Source organism: Cynoglossus semilaevis, chromosome 10 (genome assembly GCF_000523025.1).
Source record: "Cynoglossus semilaevis isolate Cse_v1.0 chromosome 10, Cse_v1.0, whole genome shotgun sequence".
NCBI lineage: Eukaryota > Metazoa > Chordata > Actinopteri > Pleuronectiformes > Cynoglossidae > Cynoglossus > Cynoglossus semilaevis.
Window position 1 is genome coordinate 20,760,049 of NC_024316.1, and position 5,479 is coordinate 20,765,527.

The 5,479-nt window shown below is 41.1% G+C and overlaps 1 long non-coding RNA gene across 2 annotated transcripts in view; it reads left to right on the forward strand.

The window, feature by feature from the left end:
* Positions 1–5,479, forward strand: part of LOC112487622 (uncharacterized) — a 35,583-nt gene that overhangs the window by 5,255 nt on the left and 24,849 nt on the right. The window contains exons 2-3 of one of the 2 annotated variants that reach the window (XR_003050891.1): positions 1,127–1,223; positions 1,517–2,150. This is a non-coding gene — a long non-coding RNA (uncharacterized LOC112487622). Of the gene's footprint in view, positions 1–1,126; positions 1,224–1,516; positions 2,151–5,479 lie in introns of those variants that run through there. The other variant, XR_003050890.1, reaches the window with a different exon arrangement.

Consider the following 5,479-nt stretch of genomic DNA (forward strand, 5'->3'; position numbering starts at 1 on the left):
CCCACCTGCTCCCACACTGAGAGAGGAGGGTGCAGCCCAGTGTCTGGTTTCTGAGGCCAGGCTCTGTCCTGTCCTGTGCTTCGCCGGCTGTCTCATTATTCTGCCGCTGCGCTGCTGGAGGACACTGAAGGACACCAGCGATTGAATTCAAGTGTTGTGTATTCCCTGGAAGCCAATCAAGAAAAGCCCCCGGAATAATAATAATCCCTGTCTGCTGTCATGATTCATTTTTATTTCACTCCATATTTTTCCCCGGCTTTTGAGTCACTCAGAAAGAGTAGTTCCAGCGTGAAATCAATGTTCCATTAACATTTAATGACCAGGAAGGCCTTAATAGTAGTGGTGGTACCGATGCCAGTGCTTTCGATAACGCCGACGTCTCGGAGGCTGTTACTCAGAGAGCTGCACCGGTGAAGTCGGGTCAACTGTTCTGGGGAAAAACAAAGACGGCCGGCGTTAATGTGGCTCCGAGCGGCGGCGGATTAGAAGAAAGTAAATTTGACAGTAGGAACTCGTAAAGCATCTCCAACACTGGCACCGCTGCTCCCTGCTGGTGGCACATCAGGGCTTTTAGTTTAATTAAAGTGGAGTTAAGTGGAGCTGAATGTTAAGACTGGACGCAGGAAGACGTCAGAGTCGCCGCGGTGAAAAGTCAAAGGCAGAACATTCAGATGATTTTCTTTGTCATTGTGGAATTTAAAGGTTCTCAGGAAAAATGTACTGTTGTCCAACAAGTGTTTGTTCACTGGACTTTTTCAACTATTTTAAGTCACATAAAAATAAAGTTAAGTCATTAGTCACAGAGTAGGTGAGAAAAAGATCTGAAAACGAAAAGTTTGAACCAAATTTAACCTTGAAATTACAGCCTGTACGTTGACTTTTTCTTCATTGTTTTTTTTTTCATGTACGTTGACTTTTTCTTCATTGTTTTGGCTGAGTTTCTTTGATTTGTTAATTTTAATCTGGTCACAAAGAAACACTTTGAAATCCAACCTGTAGTCAATTAAGAGTGTCTAAAAAAACTAATGACGGTTGTTTCTGGGCTGTAGGAGGAAAAGCCACACACAGGTGTGTGAAGGATTAAGAGTGTCTAAAAAAACTAATGACTGTTGTTTCTGGGCTGTAGGAGGAAAAACCATCAGTTCCTGCCGGGGATCGAACAGGCTGACCTTGCTGGGAGGCGATGGACACTACACATCATATACCACCGTGTGGCCAAACAGGTAAACAACTTGTTTTGAAATAAATTGAAATATTTTATAGGGCAAAAAAAAAAAAATAAATCAGAGCCAAGCTCATTGAAGTGGTTGAACAATGTAGTAGTTACATGTGACCCCAGGCGACACCCATAAGGGTCGCGACCCTAAGGTTGGAAACCCGCTGCTGTAATTAAGGAAATCAAACCACAGCAGACTTAGAAATGTAAAGAAAAAAAACCCAAACATGTTGAATCCTTGTGCTATTGTTTTTATTATCATTATCATTGCTATTGGTTGTCATCAGTATTAATTCGCAGAACAAGATAAATCAAAACACCCCTCAGCAGACATGGCTTAAGTTTCTTCATACCCAGCTGGAACAGAGAGAGAGAGAGAGAAAGAGAGAGAGAGAGAGAGTGTGGAAAATCTTAATCAGTTTTTTCTTTGAGGACCATATGGAAGGTTTCAAGCAGCCAACCATATGTTGAAGGCTTTTGTCATGGAAATCATACGTTTTGGCACTTTTTCGTGGCGCAGCCAAGCTGGGCACATAAATAAAAGAAATCAAGAAGAGAAAAGTCGTACAGAACACCATCAAATCTTTGAGAATACACAGAGTTGGAAAGGTCGTCTTCGTCACCAACAACAGGACGTCCTTATTTTTATTTATTTATCTTTGTTTGTTTTTTTTAAAAACCGAGACACTCCCTGATTCACATGGGCTTCTGGACTGCGTTGGTACCTGTATTTGTCTTTTTCTAATAATAATAATAATAATTAATAAAAAATAAAAATAAAAAAAGAAAGCATTATTAGAAAAAACAGCAATTAAATGTCTACATGCATCGTGATATTATTGCTGTAATATATTTACAAATATATTTACAGATGATCAAAGAGGAACAATGTTTCCCTACGTGTAAAGTCATATTAAATTGTGCCTCCTGTTCAGAAAAGGGGCAGAGGGAGGGGGGGTGGATGTGTAATGCTGCCATCTTTAGACCGAAGCCTTTTATCTTAGTGAAGATTTCAGCATTTTTTTATTTATTTTTTTATCAAACGGTTCCTGCGTGTTTGAGGAACGTCACATTTAAAGTACTGTGTGTATATATATATATATTAAAAAAAACGCATACAAAAAAAAACCGATATAGTTTAGTAGTATATGAAGTACTAAAGTGTGTATTCTTGTGGCCGGTGGTTTGGATTTGAAGCGATCATTGACAGATGATGGAGAACTGGAGGAGCAGAGAACTCCTCTTTTCTCCTCCTTTGTGTGTGTGTGAGTGTGTGTGTGAGTGTGTGTGTGTGTGAGTGTGTGTGTGTCAGTAAGAGCCAGGCATTACTGCAATCGTGTCATTGATTTGGAATATGCAAATAGCTGACAGTGCATTTGCCTGCTGGTGCTTGACCTTCCCCCTTGGAGGTCACTCACGGACTCAATTACGCTCCCTATCTGCAGTCTGTCTGCAAACACCTGTTATCCTCCCACTTCAACAACTCCCCCGTCCTGATCTGCCTCTGTTTGGATGCAGTCGGGGGAGAGTTGAGGGTGGGAGGGGTGGGTGAGGAGGGGGATATAAGAGAGAGAGTTAGGGGGGATTAGTGGTGGGTTCTGGGTGTGTCGCTTTGTTACAGCGATGGTGGAACGTCAAAATCACCGCAGGGTCACGTCTGCTGCCCCCTGCAGGCCGACTCAGCAGTGACACTTGTTTGTCCGTCTGATCAGAGCAGTAAGCGACTCCTCAGAGAACATATTGTGAAAATATGGAATAATAGTTTTGATGAGATGTGTGTGAGGAGCGGTGTGACGACGACGGAGTCAAGTCACGCCTGCTCTCAGCTGCCAGAAGGTGTGTGTGTGAGTGTGAGTGTGTGTGTTCCCTGGTTGGTCTACGAAACAAGAGAGATTGAACACAAGCTCTCGGACAAACAGATGTATGAAGCGGCTCTGGTTGTGGCTCACGTTTGTCCCCTCACTGCTATTATTGCTTTTCTACCTTTAAAAAAAACAAAAAACAAAAAAACAAACGACGTTCGTGTGCGTGTGTGCAAATAAATCAAACTGTCGTTGCGTCTCAGCTCTAGGAAATACTTATTGCCTTTTTGATATAAAAACAGAAGAAAAAAAGTAATCGGGGGTGAGGAGAGGAGCGGGGAGGTCGGGGGGGTTAGGGTGGGTTAAAAACCTCCAGCCACTAGGTGGAGCTGGGTTTTTAGGAAACAGCAAGATGGAGAATTTGTTGTTAAGCGTTATGTTCAGTGTTTCTTTTTATTGCCCTAGGTTGAGTAGTAGAAACAGGACAGCGACCCTGGTACATGTCAACCGCCGTGTCAGGAAAAAAGTTATTGCCACATAAACCAAAAGTCATTCTGCATTCATTAGGGCGACGTCACCTGACGGGTGCTGTACATTGTTCCTCTTTAAAAAACTAAGTCCCTGGGACTCTCTACAGTTTTCATGCATATAAACATTTTTTTTCTTTGAAGATCAGCAGCATCTTACAAGGTCAGTGGATGTTTGCTTGGATTTGAAATAAATAAATAAAGTAAATAAATACATGAAAAACAAACCAAAACAAACAAACATGTCTTCAATAAATAGAGAGAGAAAAAATAAATAAACAATAAATAGATAAATAAGGTCAAATAAATAAAGTATTTACATGATAAATAGATGGTATGTTTCAAACCATGGGTGGAGCTTTTTTTGTTTTTCAGCGACGCGGTCGTTCGTTCGACCGACAAACAGAATCACGTTTCTTGTGTCACTTTGTAACTGAGGGTGCGTGAGTTCATACCTTCACTCTGAGGTAACGCTGGCGATGCGGGGAAAGATTGCGGTGACGATTGCTTTTTTCGAGACTAGACGACGCGACCGCGAAGGGTTAGTACGACCCAGCGCGGTGGAGGAAGAACGACAAGAGTTTCATTGCTATAAACAAATCCATCGCACATGGCACTTCACGATAACGGCGTTTTCATTTGGTCTGGTTCTCCACGATAACGGCGTTTTCATTTGGTCTGGCTCTCCCTCTCCCTCCCTCACCCTCTCTCTTTCTCTTTCTCTCTCTCTCTCCCTCCGGGTGTCGGTCCGAGTCCGTACTTCAGCGTGAAAAGTGTGAATTTGATTGGATGGTCGCCTGTTCAACAGGCCTGTCCAGTGTTTTAACATCGCTGCTCCGCTATAGCTAGCTGACCTATGGCCTGGTAAAATGGCATATAGCTTATTTAGATTAGCTCTTTTTTGAATACCCACAGTTACAAAGATACTTCGGATCCAGGGATAATAAGCACAAAAAAATACATTTAGAAAAATCAAATACAAAAATAACATCCGTTGGATTCAAACACTGGTGTGGAAAAAAGGGTTTGTGTTTTTGCCTTTAAAATGATTTTTCAGTTTTTGCAAATACTGTAGTAGTTCACATTTTTATAAAAAGTCCATGTTGGCAGTTGCAAAAGAATTAAATTCTTAGCAAATAAAAAGCAGCATAAAAATACAAGAGGTCATTTTGTCTCTAAAAAAAACGAGAGAACACTGTTAGTCCTTTTTTTTCACTTTTCAGTTACTATTTGCTATAAAATATCAGGATTCTAAATATTCTTACTATTGATATCAATATTATTATAGTCATTGATAAAAATTCACATGCGAGGCCTCATATATAGTCGTTTGTGTCGGTGTAAATGTGGAAGCTGTGGTTCTTGTTTGTGTGTGTGTTTTCTCGTATTTGGTCTTTGTGAGGACCAGAGGTATGAGAGAAACATACGAGGACTTTTTTGAAAAAGTGAAAAAAAGAATTACCTCATTGTGATTTTTTTAAAATTATTATTATTAATGGTTTAGCCAATTAGGACTGGGGTCCAGGGTTCATGCCAGACTTGGTATAAATCCAAGGCATAAAAAAGTAATAAATCTGGATACCGTACTCATTTTGGCCAGCAGGTGTCCTCACAAAGAGTGAAAAATACGAGTGTGTGTCTGTGTGTGAGTGCATGTGTGTGTTTACATTAGCACACATTCCCGCAAGCACAGGTTGCTTAATTGTTTACAACTATGATCTACAGTCTCTAGTTTGGGGGGGGGGGGGCTGGGGGGGGGGGGTTTTTTGTTTGATTGTATGTTTTCTGTGGACGATTAGCTACTGTGCAGGGCGAAAAAATCCAGCATCTTTTTGAAATAGTCTTCGTCATTGAGTTTCTCCGTCAATTCTCATTGAAAATATTGCTTTCTAAAAAGGGAAGAAAAAAGGCATGGAGGGCAGAGTGAACGGGGC